Consider the following 23,164-nt stretch of genomic DNA (forward strand, 5'->3'; position numbering starts at 1 on the left):
TTTCGGCGTTTGAGTAAAGAAATCAGGCTATGAAAGTATCGCATAAGAAGGTATGAATGATTGAAGCCGTAGTCCACGTCGAATACGCCGCCGCGCCGGTTCAGACAATGATCGGCGGCCGCGGCCTATCATCACGGCGCCCACGTCGACTACTGTAGCGATTGACTGCTAAATAGACAGCTAGCTGAAACTCCTATGCCAAGGCATTATTACGATTTATTGACATTAAAATCAACATTGTTATATGAATTTCATGATGGTCCCTCTTGACGGCAGTTTTCAGAACTTGCTAGCCTCGACAGCTATGTAACCGAAACTACTCGACTCGATATTCGAAAATTCTACTCGAAACTCTCGAGTATAGTATCAATTACTCGATTCGAATTTTTGTGCACTCGCACATCCTTAAAGAATGGAGAAGGTGAAGTGGATGGAGGGGAGGAGGAACGACGAAATGCTGCACATGGTGGGTGAGGATGGAAGATAACTTTAGATGAAATACGGAGGAGACAGAAGGCGTCTCGTTTGGAGCTAGTACTTAGTGGGCAGGGGATGTAGAAACAGTTTTAATCGCAGAATATTAGGTGAACGAGGGAGAGGAAGGAAGAGATTAAGATTTTTATGGCCTTTAAGATTTTTTTTGTGAATTTAAGAGGGAAGTCCATGAAGCGAGAGGAGAATGGCAGAAGACCCTCATCAATTCTCATTTTTTAATTACCTTGGTATGGTATTTGGAGGAGTCGACCGACAGCTGAGGTTTTTTGCGCCATGAGGGAAGGGTTTGAAATGCAGAATGGAGAGAAACCCGGCGTCGTCATTAGCCTGCTCTTATCTAAGGGCGTCACTGGGACCACGGCTTAACGTCCCATCTAACGGACGGATTGTTGTGCTTGAAATGTCCTCCTCACAACATTCAAGCAGGAATCGGTGAGTCTCTGAAAATTCTTTGCCATCGCCTAGATTTGAACCCGAGCCCACGGGGTGGGAATCCTACGCTATGGCCACCACACTAACTCTATCCCCCAAAACATCCCTCAACTGTTAAAATGCTTTAATGAAAACTCCCGAATTCCCAGCGGCTCTCAAGCAAACATGGATAAAACTTCACTCGTAGTGACGTAGTGGTTTGTGACGAATCGCACCGCTTTTATTTATATGTTATTTATTTCACCATTTGTATTTTTTTGTACCGGAAAGTTATCAAGATTGAGCCGATAGCGAAATATGGGGTTATTAAATTTCGGAATGGAGATAGTTCGAGAGTGCTCATCGATGAATCGAATCCAATTCCATTGCGCCTCATCGCATGAAGGGGCGAATCGCGAGTGTGGCATGCCGGCCTTTGTGCGACCAATCGCGTGAACGAATGAATAATCACGCGGTGCGCTCGCGTTAAATCTGACCGCCCGCACTTCCCCACCACATAGCGCGGGTGTGCCTATCTCTCGCCCGCTCTTGTGCCGCTGTTTAACCGTTCAGGGTGGGTTTTATGGTGGGATGCACACCGTGCATCGCTAAAGGGGTGTTCGCGTGTGCATGGGGGGAGAGGCTCATGTTTGGCCGATTCGATCGATTGTGCCTGATTCGTGAATGCTTTATTCCATAAAGAAGAGTGAGCTGCGATTGTGTGCATTTTCCGAGGGTTTCTATTATAGCTTATTTTATTTATATAATTTGTAACTTATTTAAGGTACACATTTTTGTAATGGATCGAAATGTGGAATATTGGAGCGATTCAATTTAGCCTGTTCAGTAATTAATTATTTTCTTGAAGGTCAACCGGCGTTGATCGGGAAGGATAGTACCCTGAGAAGTGGGATGCTTGAAACTTGGAATGGTGACATGGCAAGATTTTCTTGTTTTCTCTTTCAGGGTGTCAAGAGGTGTGTCAAAAGGGCAGGATGTCCAACCGCAGAAGTTGTACGACGTGAAGTAAATTACGGTAATGAGGAAAAGACGCAAAGGACGCGTCGGACGTAACTGGAAGTAGCACTACAAGGTTTTATGGCATGAGATGCACCTATGTAATAACTTTGGTTGAAATCGGTTTAGCCGTATCAAAAAGATTGGCGGATAGACATCCTCTTTTATAGGTATAAAGATATCCTCTTTTATAGATAGATTAATTTATTCCTGTACCTCCGAAAACAGCATCATCGTCACTTTACAACTTAAAATAATTAAATGTACACGAACATCAATGTCCTGGATCGAAGCAACCAACCCAGGTGGGACTCGAACTTACGACCTCTAGTATGGCAGGCGAGGACTTTACATAGCCGCCACCGAGGCCGGCAATTATAATTTATAGTAGGTAGGTAGTGATAGAGTTTGAATTTTAAAGTGCCGCGTAGTTTTCCGTTTGTAGGTCCATCGCTAACTTCTCGATATATTCGCAGTGAAAAATAGACGCCCTTTACCCTTTCGTAGATAATTGGCGTAGTTACGAATTTAAGTTGTGAGTTTTACCGTTTCCAAGGTACTCCTAGGCCTTGCGAAGGTGCCTCGTCTGGTTTATTGTTATTTACACCCCTGTGAGCGATCCCTTCCCTCAGTGAAAGACCCTTCATGAACTAGTGGGAGGACCAGACTTAAATGATCATCAACTCATAAAATATGTGTGGAAACTATTGTGTTTCTTTCTTTTAAAATTACGAGATAAATGCTGGGTGACGAAGATTTTTTCTCTTCCATCTCATTTCTTCCATCTACCAAATTCCTGCAGTTCATTGGGATTTCGAGTCTTAATGAACGACCATGCTATGTCATCTTTTAGTTTTCTACAAGTAGAAAACTAAGTCATTTTGATCGAATCACTCATGAATGTTACAATGGCCGGCCTCGGTGGCGACGGGTTAAAGTCCTCACCTGACAAACAAGAGGTCGCGGGTCCGAGTCCCGCCTTGTTAGGTTTTCCCTATCCAGGGCATGGTTGTTTGCGTACGTTTAATTGCTTCATTTGTTGAATACCCCGGCATAAAATGACCAATATGAGCTGTGTTCGGTGGTTTGGGAATAAAATAAAAAATCAAAATTGAGGATTCTCCAGTTGCCACTCGATATGCAGTCACCCGCCGCGCATCTTAGTGGGTTCACCAAAATCGCCACTCGCGGCGCTGAAGTTAGAGTGAGTCTAAGGTGATGAAGTGTCTAGAGCGTTGGATTCCCACTCCGTGGGCTCGGGATCAAAGGTGGCAGAGAATTTACCGAGATTACCCTGCTTGAATGTTGTGTGACAGACATTTCAAGAACAACACTTCGTCCGTTAGATGGGACGTTAAGCCGTGGTCCCCGTGTTGCCTTTAGATAAGAGAAGGCTAATGACGACGCCGGTTTTCTCTCCATTCTTCATTTCATACCCTTCCCTCTTGGCGAAAATCATCTCAGCTGTCGGTTGACTCCAAATACCATACCCAACGTGAACCAAATATCACGGCGAAAACTCATTAGTTCAGAGTACAAGCCGGAATAATATATAAAGGACACGATATAATATATGGAATTCATAGCTTTTCAATTGCTATTCATAGCGATTAAAAATAATCTATTGCAAGCATTTTGATTGAATGGATCGGTTTTTGGTCATTGTTGAGGGATATTTACGAATTACTGCGTAAAAAGTTAGATAGGAGGCAGCATAAAGCAATTTGTTTGAGGCGGAGAAGGAACACATCTACGTCGTCTGATTGCTCTTCATCAGTCAGTGCAAGAATATTACAAAAGAGGATCCTCAAGTCTGAGCAAATTAAAACGAATACCGCGCGCTGGAGTTGGACGGTGTTTTTTTCCTAGGAGTGATGTGGCGTACAGATATAGAGAGGTAAGGAATTGATGATGATGTAGGAAAAGAGCCTTCCTCAAGATGGAGGGATCCATGTGGAAGTTTAGTGCACGAATATTATAAAAGAGTATCCTCAATTCGGCCTCTAAATGTGTTGTCACCCATCGCGCATTTCATCCTCCAGCGAGCGCGCCAGATATTTATACACGACCGGGCGCGTAGCGTACTGTTTTCGCGATACATGCATTTATATTATAACTCTCGATTTTTGCTAAAATTTATCTTTATTTGTAGAAATTAGTTCACGCTTGTGCATTTATAGGCGATAATGATATAAAGGTAGACAGGTGGTACAGCTGGTACACGGCTGGTCGTGCGGCGTAATTTATATATGCCACGGGTGTCGGTTCCTCTTGCCGATCTAAAAATAAACTAGCTACAATACTTCAAGCTTTGAAAACTCGCACTATGGATAGTCAAAGTACATTATAATAATGCATGAAGCGGTTCTAGAGCTGAATGTACCTACAGAGTTGAAATCCTTGGTTTTCGAAGATTGGCGTACTTTATACGCCAGCGCGCTTGCTTGAGGGTTAAACGGGCTTAAAAAAGTCCCCTTTTCATGTCGCTGACGGACAAAAAGATCCGATTTACATGGGAAACAAGGTGTAATTAGAAATACCGTTCGAAATTTTTGTGTATGATAATGTGCATCAATTTGTAGGAAATAATTTTTAATTAAACAGATTAAAATGCGTCCGAAGTGGCAACCGAAATTAGACTTCTATGGAATGGAAATAGGCCTCCTTTATGCAGTTGCCTTGAGTCAGAGATTGAACATGGTGAGGTAAATATGGATGTGGATAGATCTCACCTCAGAGTTAGCCGGCGGCAGGCGATAACACACATTCAGGGCTCGGGACCAGTTCATTTCCGTTTGACATTGACTTTGATGAAACTAATAAAGGTGAGGCTGAGTCACCTCACATTTCGAGAATTTTTGCTTTCATTTTCGAAGTCTTTATCCGGTAATTGAACTCGTAACGCTCCCTTCAATATTCCAGCACTCACCCTATTGGGTTTCTTGCTTTCGATTAGAATTCATAATTTAATAATGGAATCGAAATGAAACTCGTATTTGTTCCTAAGAGAATGACGTGGCGCGGTTAGGATTGGTTTTCGACTGAGACTTCGATGGAAATGCAAAATTATATTGAATTAATTTTTTTTAGACATTTTGTATTTATTATTTTTTACTTTTTTGTGTGATACCTGAAGCATTTTCACCAATAATGGAGGCATTTCAGTATTTCTGTGGTTAACGGTTATCGCCACGTGACGTTAATTACTAATAATTACCCATTTTCGAAAGGAAATTTTGTTTGGGTAATGTCAACGGTTTTCTCGGTCAAACCGTCAAATACGCCATATTTCGATTCCCAGCTGAATCCTTTACAGTTTTTGAATATCTTACGTGATCTTAGCGTACTAGGTTGATTCCCTCCATTTATGAATAATTACAGTGATTTATTGCGATTTAAAGTTTTCAGATTTATACGGCTATAATTTTGAGCAGTATTTGGTGAAATCTATTGATAACATGTATTTTTCCCACAATAAGAGATTTTTCTTACCCCGTAAGTTTCGAATCGCTGTATCACCGCCAGGTTCTCATATAATTCTTTCCATTTATGTTTTGTATCCCATTAAAATATTTGATTAATGAAAACCCGGGAGCAGCGTTCTGGTCCGTCTCGGTTTTTATTCGCTAGAGGATTAGCTCTGAAAACCTATGTGTGGTAAATTCCCAAGGCCTGCAGAGATATGAATCACTGTGAAAGCCTATGGTTGCCTTGTATATGTACATTTTGGTAAGAGAGTTTATTTGGAGATGGTTTTCCGGGTTTACACCGCGTTGAAACCCGGAAAACCATCACCAAATAAATAACCGCGGAAGCCTCCGTAATAATTTAAGAGAGTTTATTATTCAATTTTCGCAAAGGGTGATTTCAGTTTCTACATTTCATCGTTATTACCCGTAAATATACCTGCACTCTTATTTTTTTGTAAATTTGAATTATAAATTATGAATCGCAACCTAGCATTGAAAGTAAATGGTCTAATAGCTTAATCAGTGTATTTTTATGCGAAAATAATAGATTTTCCACAAGATTTAGAATTTTCATCGCTTTATTTTAAGATATTCTTTCTTACCTGATCAGAGATACTAATTTGATAGAAAAATTTGTTAAACTATGCGGTACATGTACTACAAACAGTCGCCCAGCTTCTATAAGTAAATCATAATAAAAAAAAAAAACACGCTTTTCCAAAAACAGTATTTAATATACTTAAAAAATAAGCTCTTCATCACTCGGAGAGTAAAGTTCTTTGAATAGGTACATAAGAAATGAGTGTAGAAGCGCCAGTTAGGCAGTGGTGCAGCCAGGATTTTGAAATGGGGGGGTATCACTAATTTTGGGGTATGGAAATTTCCCTAGGGCATAAGGGGGTTCCGGAGTCCCTCCCCGGAAAATTTTGGGATTTTTGATGCTGAAAACGTAATTTTAGGACTCAGAAACAGTAACATATTACTAGTTTTTGTCGCCTCTTTTTAAGACTCAAGTGGGAGGGTTGCTTGTAACTCAGAACCCCCCGCCCCATGGCTACGCCACTGCTGATAAGTGAGTAAATATTGGAACGCAATATAAATATCTAAACCTAATCAGAACCCACGCTTTAATGTCGGAGTAATGAAAAACCTATTTTTTTTACTTTTTAATGCATTTCATACTGTTTAGGGCAAGATCTTGTTAATTGAAAATTATCCCTCATTGTATTTTTATTTTCAATTTCAAAATTACCAATCATGTTTTGGAGTAATGCAGAGCTGTTAAAGAAATTTCTGCCAAAAAGTTATAACCAACGCTATCTATTGATAAAATTTAGAATTATTTTCCCGATATGGAAATTCAGTTAATGTATTAGAGCAAAATAGAATGAAATTTCATATGTCCGATTATTAAATATTGCTCTGTCGTCAGAAGCAAGTGAGTGTTAAAAATTTCAAGCCAATGCGACGATGGGAAATGGATTAAAAATCAATTACAAGATCCCATCGATGGAACAAACAAACAGACGAAACAAGTTAATAAAAAGCGTTTAATAAAAATCACATGAAATTTTTACGGTACTCTGAAATATATGGGTTAAACATTGAATTCAATAGCATAGCGTGAAAATGCATGGGAAAATAATTTTTAGTAAATTCTATTTCGGGAATTCGTTGCGATATATTTATCGTTCCGGTAAGTTCGTGAGACTCAAATAACTTTTTACATAAGCCGCTAAATTTTCCTGAGGGCTTAAAATGTTTACTTTCTTGATGATACCACATTTCATTTATTACCTGATTCTTTTTAAATATAGTGATAACCATGGTTCAGTAGCTGGTCATTTCCACCAGCTTAGCGCGGCTGCTGGTGTTATCCTGGAGAATAGTAATAATTTACATTGTCAATTGATATGCTTTGGGTAAAAATAAGTGGCAAACTAATGATATTTGTGAAAATCCGCACATATTTGGCATTTCTTTGGTAATATCAATCAATGTTGTTTGAGAAAGTAGTGAGAGATTTCTCCAAATGATCCTAATGATGAGGCAATGTGATGGCGTTTGGCTTTGGGTAACCAAGTCCTATCATTAAAAAATTTCTACGCTGATCTCAATCAGTTTACCGCTCTAATTGAACCTCTTATTTTTTTTAAACCGAGAAACGGGTTTGAATTTTTGTTCTCGTGGGTAAAGGAAATAGGATAAAATGGAAGGCATCAAAACGGAGGCTGAAATTTGTGTTTTTTAAATGCTAATCCAGCTAAAAAAGACCTAGGTGCCCTTTAAATAGAAACGGATTTTCATCGATTGCTATTTTTTTCCGGCCAAGCAATGGAAACAACTCGACAGCTTCAAAGGGAAATTACAGCTCACAAATAATTCAAAGGATATAAGAGAAAATATGCGCAATCCAGTTTTTTTCGCAAAAAAAAAGAACCAAAGCAAATGCTGATAGAAATGAAAGTAATTCGGTTAAAACCACTGAAAGAGAAAAAGTGAGGGCGCAGAAGCGAACACAAAAATGACGGACAAAGCTGGGCATTATGCATTGGATTCTCGTCGAAAATAAAGCAGTTGTTATGTCGAAAGTAAATACATAACCTCATAATAGGCTCAGGCAAAAGTTTTTTGTTTTAACCAGGTAGAAAAAATGCCTGCATGTGTACTCTTGAAATGATTTCGAGTTTATATGCAGCGAGTTATCAAATAGTTGTGCGGTATTTTTTCCCTGCCCTCAAAATAAAGCATGTACGCAATTTATGAAGTTATTAAATGCTTTAATTATCCACGATAGAATGGATACATGCGATTTATCCAAGCACCTCTCAGAATTTTTATACGGCTTACCGCACAATTAGCATTTCCATGAATAAAGGGAGAAAAAATCGAATGTATGATAATAACAGCATAAATAAAGCGTTATTATGATATCTCTGTATAGGCTTACGCGTGGGGGAGAAGATTCAGCGAAGAGGTTTACGGGACATGCACCATGTATGTCTATCTTCGTAGAACTTCTTCAGGTCGATGACGTGTCACTCTTCACCCACCTGAAGAAGCCATCTACAATGCCGGCGAAACTATTGTCCACAAAGATGGACACGCGCGGTACATATCACTTAAACCTCTCCGTAATTATGATGTTATTTTTCTTGCAAATTTTATATTTTGAATGTTGACACCACGGCTTTGGTGAGCGTGGCTAAGTACCTTTATTTGAAAATTGTTCTTGGATTTTTCTTGCCTTTTAAAGGCCGAAATTTTAACGCAAAATGTCGTGATGAAAGAGACAATAGAAATAACTCCGGAAAAGAAAGAGCTTACAACTTTGGGAAGAGCATCAACCTAATCTGTAAAAGACCGTCATTGTGGAAAGACAGAGATTCTTCATTTGCCTTAGCGTTTGGAGAACCACTGAATTTCACCACTTTTGGTCCTTCGTAATAGATTTAAAAAATCAATGTGCACGAGGAAGTCATTTTCGAGAGGTGTTAGAGGAGTACTCCTTGCCTGAATAGAACTGGACTCACGTTACAGCAAGGGAGAAGGAAACTCAGGGAACGCCTTTCCGCGAATTCAATTTTGCCCAAGGCTCACGGATATGGCTATTGCAAATAGTTTAATGGACTAATAGGGGCCAGTATTTGAAAACCAGAATTGAAATAATGTCAGTGCTTAAGATAGCTTAGTGCCTAGAATTTAGTGGTTTCAGATGAGGTGCTGTGTAACATGTTACGAGGATTAATAAAGAAAAGATTTTGTAATGTCCTTTTAGACTTTAGATTGAGTAAAACGCGTTTCAACGCTACTGCGTCATCATCATGTACATTCAGTAGCGTTTCCCTTATGATGACGCAGTAGCAGTACCTGATGACGTAGTAGGACTTTTAATTGAGTTGAACGCGTTTCAACGCTATTGCGTCATCATTATTCACATTCAGTAGCGTTTCCCTTATGATGACGTAGTAGTAGTAGCTGATGACGTAGTAGGACTTTTAATTGAGTTGAACGCGTTTCAACGCTATTGCCTCATCATTATTCACATTCAGTAGCGTTTCCCTTATGATGACGCAGTAGCAGTAGCTGATAACGTAGTAGAACTTTTAATTGAAAACAATGCGTTTCAACGCTACTGCGTCATCATCAGGTACATTCAGTGGCGCTTTCCTTATGATGTCGCAGTAGCAGTGGCTGATGACGGAGTTGAAGTGGATATTGCAAAATCTTTCCTTTATTATTCCAAGGCAACGGAGTTAGATGTTATTAGCTTCAGCAGTCAATAGACATAAAAAAACTCGATACTTTCTGCTACGTGAACTTACAATCCCAGCCTTGTCGTTAGCTATACATTCATAACTGGATCCTGCAGGTATTCCGCAGGGTTACACTCTGGAATCCGGGTATATAAGACTTTTCACCTTGTTGCTTAGGAGGGAAGAGGAAGGGTTGGAAAAAAAGGAAAGGAAGTATCTCGCACCGTCATAGAGGCGATGCGAACTACCACTGGTGAACTACTAGATTTGATGTACATAAAGGGAATAAGAACCAATGAGAAGGATGATGTATAGATATTTATCTAATTCTTTAATTATGCGGACGCAATTCTTTAAATTTAACGTCTGAGACTGGAATTTTTAATTAGCCTAAGGAATATTTACTCGGAAAGTGAGAAATTCTTTACTCTACTCCCTTTTTCAAAATCTATTCTTTAAAAAAAATTATTTTACCCTAGGCACTTCAGCTAATTGACCGCATTTTGCGCTTTCACTTAGCTTTCCTCGTTTGAAAGTCCACGTCAACTCATCACTAAAAAGTAACATTATCAACTCGACTCTCTACGATTAATTTCTAAGGTAGCATATTTGGACTCATACGGGTACTTGAAAAGTAGAGATTTATTATTAAATGAAACCATTAATGGAACACATAAGACACCAAGGTTCGAAACTTTTGCTTAATTTGATCGTGTATACCTGAAGATGAGCGATTGTAACTCTATTAATAATATAGAAGCAAAAATAATGTTACATAATTGAGAAGACGATAAGTTAAGCTTTACACTTTAATGCAATAAATACCTCGTTCGCAAGATTTTTCAGCCCATTTTTGGTTACTGTAATGTTGGTCAGAAATATATCAGCAAATAGTGGAGCAATTCAGGAATTTTTGGCGGTTTTGTGAATTATTTTCAATTTTTTCGAGGTCGATGTCCCTTATTAACATTTCATGTATTTTGAAAGTATAAAGATTAAGACTCGGACAGTATAATGTATTTCTTTCAAGAAAATGGAAGCTAGTGGAAGTGGGTCTTTTGAGATAATTATGATCAAATTTTAAAGTTGGATTCGAAAATATTTACAAACGTGCCGCATTGCATGATAGTTGTAAGTCTCATCTATTTAATTTTTAGCTTAAATTTTCCAGCCATTTAAAAAATAGAATTTGAGTCAATCATCTATTGGTACACAAGGTCAAATGTTTCAAATTTTCTCACTTTCGGTGTCCTGAAATTTTGTTGCTAATTGAAGCGTCGACATGGGAAAGAAGGTAAGCTTCTAAATTTGAATTTTACAGAAGGGGAGAGAAAGAGGTTTTCCAACATTGTGAAGGTTACATTAGTAAACAAACTTCATCAATCGTAAAAATGATACATTTTACCAATTTGCTTTCTACCTTATCCACGCCATTAGCATGTGCATGCACTACATCATTCATTATTTTTTTTTTACATTTTAAATTACATTTTTTAAAATGACATTCCTTTTATATTTTATAATTAAAAGTGTTATTTTCTCAGTCTTCAAAAACCTCATTCGTCACAAAACTCACGAAACGTAAAAATTTTACTGGAATCGGAGAAGGTCGAGTTGGATGCTGAACTCACTCCGAATGACTCTCGTTTTATTTTTCTTTCGCCTTTCTATGCACAGTTTTATTGCTTCCATTTCTATAATTTATTTAAATCATATTTTACCTATTCCAATGTTGTTTAATGCATTGCCGGTTGCTCTAATCTCCCTTCCAACCCTATGTCATCCTTTATTCTTCACTATCCCCATGTAATCGCTCCGTGTCTTGAACTTTCTCTTTTATTCTTAAGACCACCTTTTTCTAACAACAGTGTAGCACAACTAATTTTTGCACGTTCCCGTTTTCCTTTCCTTTGCCTCGCCAGATTCTTTAAACCATTGACTTCGAAGAATTTTCGCTCTCGCCAATATTTCGAGTTCGGAATTTTTTAAGTGCAATGGTATTTGATTTTCCTTTCACTATGCGCGTATCGTTAATTAAAATTATATCCTTTGGAGGTTCTCGGAATCACCTGAGGGTAGGTCAACGAATAAGGCCATGAATGTTCGTGTGAAAACTTTTGGAGAGTGACTTTTAAGGGCTAAAATTCTGGTATAATATGGAAGGCAAAGGGTCTGTGATCATACGGAATAAGTGGTGAAGAAAAAATCACTACGTCATTCTCCTTCTCTGTCCACTTCACCTCTTCTATCCTTCTCTACAACCTCATTACTCAAATAAAAATAAATCGTTTAGAAATCTTGGAAAATATCGAGATTTCTAACTAATATTTGTCGAGACTCGTTAATGGACGCTGGGCTTATGACTTTTCGTACAAAATTTTATTTCCTGTGACACAAAATGATGAACGTTTGCCCAAAAATATTGTAAGAAGTCTTAGTTATGTTCTATTAAAAAAAAGTCACCCCAAACATGAAATTGCTAATAAGAATTTCAGTCATATAGAAGGTACATCCCTGTTCGTATTTAGAGTGTTGTCAAACGTTCTTCAAAGCTCTCACTCTGTATAATGGAACTCTATAGAGTAGTTTGGATGTTTGGAAGACTCTCTGAAGTCTTGTACGACAGTATTGAACTTTGTATTACTTAATAGAAGTGTCCAGAAGGTTCTAGAACAATCACCAATTTTTAAGTTTATAATTGTATAAGATTATGTTTTGTATGGCAGTATTGAACTTTGTATTACTTAATAGAAGTGTCCAGAAAGTTCTAGAACAATCACCAATTTTTAAGTTTATAATTTTATAAGATTATTCTCTGCTTATTAATTATTATACTTAATTTCTTATTAATCATTCCAGGTCTCCAACTGCAATTTGAAATCACAATGTCTCATACGCTAAGTGCAACTACTATTTAAAGGAACAAGAAAATCTGGGAAAAGAATCTTACTCCATTGAACAAAGGGATAGGGAGTCTCATGAAATCAAGAACCAAAGAGTCAGGATTTCTCGCATACCAACCTCCATTCACCATTTATTGACGTCGGACAGACAGAAATGCTTTTCGGAAACTCGATTCATCGGCGGAGACAAAGTAGCCCAAGGGCTGGGTAACCTTCCCGAATGAGAGACCGGCTACAACATAAAGGTCATCGGTTAATTAAACCTTTCCAGCCGGGGTCCGTATCATATTATCACGGATCCCAATTAAGGCGAGGGGTAGGGGGAGTGTATATAAGAGTATGGGTGGAGGGTGTGGGGTTTGAAATTTGCGGTGCCGTGGTTTCAAGTTGTATCAACGCACGAAATGGGAGAGAATTACTGATGTTTGCTAGGAGGAATTGGGCCGCGAGAATTAGCTTTTCATCTCTCCGTAGCCATCCGAACCACAACTCCCCTCCCTTCCTCCTCTACTATTGTCCGTACCGAAAGTATAGAGACTCAACTTTGCACTCTTATAAAAACTATACCCTATAAGCAATGGTTAAGATTTTGGTACCTTTACTATTCCTATTATATTGTGCGTTGATTGATATGGTTGAAATTTTTTAACCCAATGGTAAAAATAGATATTAGTGAATCAACTAATAGAGTATCGGTTTTTTAAAAGCCTTTCCAAGTAATCCTCAACTTTAAACACTGGCCAACGTTGAACGCGGATTACTAATTTGACAAAATTTATGTATATATATATACTATTGAGTAAGGTTATTTTAGCATTAATATTAAGTTACACACATCTCCAAGAGGTAAAACAATTGTTATTGTATTTTTTATGAAACAACATTTTCAAAGCAATGGTTGCTCGTTCGAGGTGATTTTTGTCGCGTTGATTATTTTCGAAATGTTTTTCGTGCTCTACATGTAGCTTTATTGGCAGATTGCCTGCATGTATAGTTGGCATTTTTTGCTTTTGTATGATTGTGGAAGTATGATTTGTTTATATGCGTAAAATTTTTATGTCTGCATGGTGTGCATGTGGGAATCCTCTTGCAAACTGCCTGCTGGTGATTGATCACCCCCTGACAAACACGCTGGAGGTGGCTCGCAGTGTATTATGTTGATGTAGATGTTAATATATACGAATAATTTTTAAACTACTACATAAATATAGATAAGTAGTGTATCAACAAAACGTTACCGGTTTTTAAGCCTTTCAAAGTAATCCTGAACTTTAGACATTGGCCAACCATCATGCGTTGACTTTATAACGATTTTTATATTTTTACGCGAAGCGATGGGTGCCGATCGGAAAAAAGCGGCTGTGGGCACAATTGGCAATAAATTTGATAAGGAGTTACCATGTGACAATAGGTATGCTAATAAGGCTCTTTGATTATGCATGTACATAGATACGGGAGACTTGTCAATAACAGCAGTGTCAAAATTCACCTCGCAAGGGCAACCGTTACTTAGAAAATGTTCTTTCAAATAAAAAATTAAATAACAATGGTTCTAACTGTGGGAGGAGTATGAAACTTAAGATTAACACTAAAAAGCGTTATTTAATAGCATATGTAAATTTGGTAAATTTAGCAATCCGCGATTAACGTTGGTTAATGTTGGTTCAGGTTTACTTGGAAAGGCTAAAAAAAACCGGTACAATTTTTATTTTGTGCAATTTCAACTATATGTGTCTAGTAGGTTAAAATTTTTACAACGATATTAATCAACGGGCAATATAACAAGAAAAGCAATGATACAAAAACCTTAAATGGCATAGTTTTTATACGCCTTTAACTCGAGTCACTGTACTTTTGATAAGGACAGTAGTCATACTTACTGTCACCGTACCGTACGTAAGCCGCTGATTTTACCGATCGGTGCCCATTGCTTCTCGTAAAAATATAAAAATCGTGGTAAAATCAACGCATGATTGTCGGCCAATGTCTAAAGTTAAGGTTTACTTGGAACAACTTAAAAAAAACCGCTTTTTTAATTTATATATTTACATCTATATCTAAAATAGGTTATAAATTATTCAAGCATTGTAACATTTATTCTACATTTACATAATACCCTTCAAGCCACGTATAAGGAGTTTGCTAGGGGGTGATTAATCACCAGCATGCAACAGGATTCCTACATCCACACCACGCGGATACAAAAATGTTAAGCATGCAAACAAATAATACTTCCACATTCATGCAAAGGTAAAACATGCCAGCTACACATGAAGGCAATCTGCCATAGAGCTAGAAAATACAAAAAAATTCAGAAATTAATCTACGCGCAATATAACAAAAAAGTAATGGTACAAAACTTAAAAAAATAGCTGAAAGGGTCTGGGTTTTGTAAACGTTCAAATTATGCTTTTGGTAATAATTATACGCTCTTTATACTTTTGGTAAAATGGAAAGTAGGTCTCTCTGTTTCCACTTTCACTCCCCATTCTCGTCTGCAGAACTTTCCCATCACTGCCATGCGAGCATACACATCCCACTGACTGAAACAGCTTCAATTCTTGGCCTCGAGTTTACTTTTCATCTGGTGCCTCTTCATCTGCCGCAGCTAATGGGTCGGGAATGCCTTCTACGGTATAACGGTGGAGGAATATATTGCACGGTCGAAATCGAGAGGCGTGGGAGCTCCTGCTAATTAATAGGGGTCAGCCGGACTCTTGTCCCCTTATTGTTCCCCAACTTGGCCCCTTCCAGGATGAACAGCGTCATAGGAATATAATTGGGGTTAAACGTTTTGATCTTGTGGAATTTTTTATGAGGAGAATGATATCGGAAATGTTATTAATTCGAAGCACTGCATGAAAAAAGTGACTTTGTCCGCAGTCACGCGCACGGGTGTAAAGTTATACACAACAAGGATGAAATTCGCTATGAGAAAATATTTGGCTTAACCGGTATTCGAACCCGAATCTTCCGATTGCCTAGTTTGGTAAAACCCATCCTGAAGTCGGCTCTGAGAAGATGGCTTAGTGGTGTATCCAGGGATGGTAAGTGAAACGACACGAAAGTCAAAACCGGTCAAATTTCAAAAGTTTCGTTCCCGGAAGCTGAGAGTAGAAACAAAACGAAATGGATTTAAACCCGGGGAGCTAAACTCAGGGTCGAAACGAAATCGGAGTCACAGCTACTTCGAGTCGAAACTAAACTTAACCTCTGGGACGAAACGAAACACAGATAATATTTCGCAGCGGAGGGACCACATGTTTTACCTTCGAACATTTTAGTTTCGATCCGCACACCGAGTACGAATTATGGTTGAATGAAGTAGAGGTTCGGCTTACCGCCGTTAGATGCATGGAGCTCTCATATTTTCACCACAAACAGCAGAACGGTGAACACAAACTGGCCATTCGATTATTGAGCTCGATGTTTTAACCTCTCCACACGTATGTCAAACGTAATGGGTGGAAACTATTCCCTATTGTCCCCCTCCACTCATCTTCTGGGATCGAAACTTAACTATGAGTAGCGGAATTTAGATTATTTTAGTTTCGTTCCTGGGATTGAAGTTTCGTCCTCAGTCGAAACTAAACTCCTTGGTGATTTTAACTTCGTGCGGGAACGAAACTAAACCTAGGCCTCGTATTTTCGTTTCCACCCGGGTCGAAGCGAAACATTTTCGTTTCGTTTCACGTGCCATCCCTGGGTGTAACGGGCTAGATTAACCTCTTCAGACCCAAGGTCACGTGACACGCGCAACTCCACGTTTTTATTATTATAATCATTCAAGCGTGAATTATTGTAGTTTAAACCTACCGCTGCACTTATATGTACCTTGTACCGCTCCATTCTGCCACCACATGCCACATCTGTTTGTTTTGCATTCGTAAAACGTGATGGATGACACTACGGCAAGCAATTTGAGTGTGCGTCGTCAAGTGTTTTCATTAAGTTATGTATTAATTTATTTAAAACTAATCAATGTTTATAAAGATCATATCGATTAAAATAATGAATGATAATATATTTTGTGTTATATTAAATTCCTAAACCACCGAATTCAGCCTTCATAGATCATTTTAAATCGGGACATTCAACATATTTAACAATTGAAAGTACATGAGCAACCATGCCCTGGATAGGGGAACTTACCCAGGCGGGAGTCGAATCCGCGACCTCATGTTTGGCAGGCGACGACTTTACCCCGCCGCCTCTGATGCCAGCAAGTATGCTTGATGAGAATAATTTCTTTGTATTATCATAGTGCAATAAAAATAATTTCTTAAAATCCCAAGAACATATGGGTACCATACTGAAAAATATTTGTTAATAAATATTTCTTTCAATTTTCACTGAGGCTATTATTTCCATCCACGCTGATTATGAAAGGAGTCTGAAACATTAATAAAACATCTCAGAAACTCATGGGTTTGAAGAGGAAATATCCACTGTAACCAAACGGATGGCACAGTTCCAATTGCGAATCTAGCGGGACAAAGGTATTTTTCTCAAAAAACTTAGATCTTTTGTCGTGAAAACATTCAGAAATGCCAAATTATAGACAAAAACATAAAATAACACTATCACAGGTCTTTTCAAGGTGGTTTTTATGAAAAATATTAATTTAATTTGCAAAATGATTTCATGTTACTTAACACTTGAGAAATATGAAGAAAATCATAAAAAAAAATTGTATAGCAATGCACTTTTCTTAATTTAATGAACTAATTACGTTAAAAATATGTTCTTAAACAGGATTTAAACGTAAAATCGTTTTTCGCAGAAAGTGAACTGCGGAACGTTAGTCACCTTCATCATTATTACTCTCCCAACTCTCCTCATCTCCGACATTTACCGACTCCACGTCCTCCAACCCTTTAACATTACTCATTTCATTAGGCGCAGGTAATATTGGTTCCCTGAGAAGCTGCCTGGCATCCATCGAGAGGGAATAACAATGCCTTGGGTGCAACGAACTAATACTGGAAACATAAGAATCAGATGTGACTGATGGTAGGTTAAAAACATCTCTCATTGTATCCTTTCTTGAGTATTTTAGCGCGTGATTTTCTTTGAATTTCAGAATATGCTTATTCCTTGCTTCTTGGGCCTCTTCGGAAAGCAATGCAATGGGGGCAATCAATCACTTTTGTCCCATGAATTATATTTTAAGTACCGTGAAAGGCATTGGAAAGGAACCTTGCTCAAGACGTATGCAATTCGTGTGTCTGTGCCTTACCAACATTAAGGTTGAATCACTGAGTCGCCATTTAATTTTCCTGTGAAATCATCGTTAGACGAACTAAAACTTGGTCTTCGGTTCTTAGAGTCATCAATGGTGTCGTCAAATCAGCCTGCCTACTCAATTTAAGAGATGATGAAATATTCGTCCATCGTTTCAAAAGGAAAACCAGATGAAATACATATTTCTTTCAATGAGTAACCGTGTTTGCAGTGACACAGGAATGAAAACGGTCAAGGGTAGAACATATTTAAAAAAATATATGAATAGCAGCAATATGAAGCATATCCAGAAATGGATGAATACTTAGTGTATGTGCACTATTCTTGCTGTATGTTTTATAGTAATATTTTTCCTCGATTTTTTCAGGAGATATTCAAGTTCTGCAAAATTATCTGTCAAATCTGTGTATTTTATGGCTGTATTGAGTCATAACATTTCACGGTGAAGATATTCCGGGCCATAAATTTCACGAGGGTACCGAATATTTATTTGCTTCAAAAGCTTTTTATTTTTAAGGACAGTAGAAGTTGGACTGTGTAATCAAATCGAGCAATTGTGAGCAATAATCTTCTCGAGAAACGTAGAGTAATAATTTCTTCAAGGTCTTACAGATTATTTTGGATTCGCCGCTGTTTTCTTTCCGGTGGGATTTTCTTATCGTTTCCATCCTTCTCAATTGTATGGTGCTTGCGATAATAGTGTTTCTTCTGCATTGATTAAAGGGAAAATCACTCTTAATTAACTTCAAGGATTTGGGTAGAACCTACTCATTTTGGTGTTTTTATGTTTCAAACCTTGTTATCTCCCCTCATCTTTTGACAATAATTGGTTAAAGGGAGGTCATAAGGTGGTTCTTTATTTATAAAACCTGAGTATAGCGAGGTCGTTGGCTAAGATCCAAAATTGCAATTAACGAAAAGAATTCGGTGTAAGAAAGGGAAAACAATTTATCACGGCAGAAAAATCATATTTCATGCATCCATTCCCTCGTTATCGAAGGTATTTTATTACATTAAAAGCAATATATGCGTATCCATATTATTTTAAATAAGATCATATTTTGACTCCAACAAAGAAGATAGTAGGATTTGTTGATAGAATGGAAAGGAGAAGGCCTTATTGTGATCAGAAGAGGGAAGTCCATGAAAAGAGGGGATATTTCCAGGTACTTCGTGAATAGTGTATGCAAACTCGCCTTAATAGGTAGAATATTGGAATAAATAATTAGAGAGATTTCCGGCTCGTCGTTTGATTGATGTATGGAGGTTAATTTAAGGTCAGCACTCTGTTCGTCGGATGGGACATTAAGCCCTCGTACTGTCTCCTTTTTTGAAATTCCGATCCAAGGGGACTGCGTAGAGGAGGCCCAATGCCACCCCAAAAAAGGCTGATTTCTGTTGCCGCTTCGGTCGCATTTTAATCGGTTTTCAAATATGCCCGTGACGCGGTGATTAGTGCAATGCGATACACTAGTATCCAGTATTTTGCAGTATAATGTTTTTAATTGCGAGCAATAGCATAGAAAAGTTATGAATTTGATAGATCGCATCATCACGTATGTAAATTTCGGTAAATACACCTAATTATACCTTATTTCCCCGGAAACTCGGATCACTGTGTCCGACAGCGGCAAGAGTTGCGACTTTGGTAAACCCATTTAAATATGCGGTTGGAGACAACACATTAAAGAGTCCGACTTGAGGATCCTCTTTTGTAATATTCGTGTTCCGGCCAATGCAGTCGACGGGTATTCTTCCACCCTTCCTTCACTGTGCAAATCCCCTTTCATTTCAATCGCCTCCTCGCAATATTTACCTACCGTTAGGATAACAAGTGGAATATATTTTAGTGAAAACCACTTAATGGCAGTCATCTCAGTTGTTTTTTTATAAAAATAGAAAACTTTTTAAAGGTTGCCTTATCCCTGCGTGGGTGATATATGGAGTGCCACTAAAGTGCAAAACGTAAGGGACGTAAAACTGTGGTCCTTTTCTGGCGCCTTTCTTTATAAACAAACTAATGCCGACGCCGGGTGTCTTCTTTCTTCCTTCCTTACGCTTCCCTCATTGCGCAAATGACCTGAGCTGTCAGTCGCATCCACCAAATACTATAACATATAATAGGGGATGAGACGATTCTACTTTTTTTCGATTTCGATTCTTTCAAATCGATTCCCGGTTCTCGATTCTGATTCTATCGATTTTTATCCAAACTAACAGCTTGGCGATTGATTTGTCACTAGCATTGCTGTCATTAACCATTTGGGGTCCAACGTCGAGCCTGGCTCGACAAGTTTGGTGCTACTAGCACTTGGCTTGTCGTAGCTTCAGGTCTTACTTAGAGTTGAGCTCGACATCGAGGCGAAGCGATTTATACAAGCGCAATGTTTCAAGAGATTACCTGATTTTCCGTCAACTCGAAGTTAGACCTGATGCTACGACAAGCCTAGTTCTCGTAGCACCAAACTTATCGAGACAGCCTCGACGTTGGCCCGCAAAGGGTTAAAATTTAGGGATTAGTGGAATAAAATAACAAAGATAGTTTAGTATCCCAAAAAGCCTAGTTATTAAAAATAGCGAATTAGTATTTTAGTAATATATTCTAAGATTTAATTAGCTAATAAACACTTTAACTTTTTCAGGTATAAATTGTTAACTCAATGATATAAAATGCACATTGGCTCAGTTGTGTGGTGGCCTTTATGCCCCAACCTTTTAGTCCATTTTCAAAATGTTTATCTTCCTGAACCGACTTTAGGCGATCGATTCTCTATTCCGATGACGTGCCCGAGAATTGGCAGGGCCAGCTTAAAGGGTAAACAAAATAGGCGGCCGCGCAGGGTGCCAAAGTATTAATCAAACAAGGAGATTAAAGATGAGGGTTTGATTTGAGGGGGGTGTGTGGAGCGTTGTTTGCTTACACTAGAAAAATGACTTGAACTTAAGAATCAATTAAATCGAGAATCGACTTCTGGAATCGGCTCATCCCTACATATAACGTTAACAGCTCTCTCCTTTTGTTGCCAGTTTCAACTTAACTCCACGGAAGATGGGGTCTGCAGCGCCGAGGGAATGTTTTAAGAAGGGATGGCAAGTGAAACGAAACGAAAATGTTTCGTTTCGACCCGGAGGGAAACGAAAATACGAGGCATAGGTTTTGTTTCGTTCCCGCACGAAATTAAAATCACCAAGGAGTTTAGCTTCGACCTGGGACGAAACTTTACTCCCCTGAACGAAACTAAATTAATCGAAACTTCGCTACTCATAGTTAAGTTTCGATCCCAGAAGTTGAGTGGCGGGGGATAATAGGGAATAGTTTCGATGCATTATATTTGACACACGTGCAGAGAGGCTAAAACATAGGCTTAAAAATCGAATGGTCAGCTTGTGTTCACCATTCTCCTGTTAGTGGTAAAAACATGAGTGCCCCGTGCATCTAATGGCGGTAGGCCGAACCTCTACTTCATTCAAGCACACTTCGTACTCGGTGTGTGGGTCGAAACTAAACTGTTCGAAGGTGAAACACGTGGTCCCTCCGGAGCGAAACATTATCTGCGTTTCGTTTCGTTACAGAGTTTTAGTTTAGTTTCGACCCGAAGTAGTTTTGACTCCGATTTCGTTTCGACCCTGAGTTTAGCTCCCCGGGTTTACATATAGGTATTTCATTTCTACATTTCGCTCTCGGGAACGAAACTATTGAAATTTTACTGGTTTTGACTTTCGTTTAGTTTCACTTGCGATCCCTGGTTTTAAGGGAATGGGGCTGCTATGGGAGTAGCTATTTTTTAAGGGGAGGTAGCAGAGCCCCTTTCACTGCTCTCCCCTCTCCATATTCCCCTCATCTCCTCGGGTATCGCCGCATGGCACCGCGTGTTTTTATTCGGGTGACACGACCCCGCTGATGAATGAAAGCATAAAACCGTAAAAACACGCTCACCTGTATGAGGAGGGGTAGCTGAAAGAGAGAGAGAGGAAGCTGGGGTGGTATTTAAAGTAGAAGGGGTGGCTTCACGTGAAAGCTAATTCCACCCCGTTCGTTTGGCGACACCACCACTCACCCCCCTTCGCTTTACAGCTTTGCCTCTTCTTCTCCGCCGTCTCTCTTACCCATCCCTCCATCTCCTGTACTCCCCTTTGCGCTTCAACCCTACGAATTCCCCTTTGTTTTTTTGCCCGCACTCTTCTCGGTTCACTTTCCTCAGAGCACGTTTGCGGGATTAAAACTCCGTGCTTCGGGTCTGGTATCGCTTCATTAACATAAGTATCCTCTCTTATAATTGCTATTTTGTGTTATAATTCTTCAGAACAAATAATCGACATGCAAATATCATTAAATTGTAGTTCATAAATATAAGTATGAATTCCGTTCATTAAACACAACTTTTTCAGGGATTGTGTAGACGGGGTGGTTAGAGAGTTGGATACCCACCCCGTGGGCTTGGGTTCAAATCCTGGCGATGGAGGAGAATTTTCAGAGACTGCCCGATCCCTGCTTGAATGTTTTGTGGAGGATATTTCAAGCATAACTTTGCGTCCGTCGGATAGGGCGCTAAGCCGTGGTCCATTTGGCGTCTTTCGTTAAAAGCAGGCAAATTCCGCAAATTGTTTCTCTCCAGCCTTACTATTTCCTCAAGGCGCAATTGACCTGTCACCTCCAACAAATACCATACCATATCTCAGTGTGTGGAACATATCACTCGCAGTTTAATACAAAACAACGAAAAGTGAAAACTGTCATCAAAGACCATGCAAAATATTGGCTGCACACCTCAGCGATGTATATAAATGTTTTTAATGATTTGTAACCACACGTGAGTCTTATTTTATTGATTGACTTGCTTTAATTTCTTCAGAGCACGTTTCTGGGATTAAAACTCCGTGTGAAGAGTCGGTTATCACATCATCAGCATAAGTCTCCTCTCTTATAATTAGCATTTTACATTATAATTCTTCAGAACTAATTATTAATACACACATATCATCATATAACAGTACATAAACCTAAGCATGAATGTCGTTTATCAAATATAACTATCTCAGCATATGGTCACATTTCACTCATTGTTTAATACAAATCAATGAAAAGAGACATCTAATTTTACATATTTTTGTTTATGGAATAGTTTCAACAAGAATATTTTTCGAAGACAAGGTAATATTATAATGTGTTTCAATGTATACCTTTATAATTCATGATTGCAAATTTAAATTATTCAAGTTCTGACAAGTAAATAATCATTTACAATTCATGCTTATAAATGTTTTGCCAAAGAAAAGTTTTTGTGTTCTGCTTTAGAGGCTGCAATATCTCAACTAAACCTATAGCACCTCGGGCCTCATAATAAGTTCTTGCCTAAGGGAACGCTAT

Source organism: Ischnura elegans, chromosome 7 (genome assembly GCF_921293095.1).
Source record: "Ischnura elegans chromosome 7, ioIscEleg1.1, whole genome shotgun sequence".
Classification (NCBI taxonomy): Eukaryota; Metazoa; Arthropoda; class Insecta; order Odonata; family Coenagrionidae; genus Ischnura; species Ischnura elegans.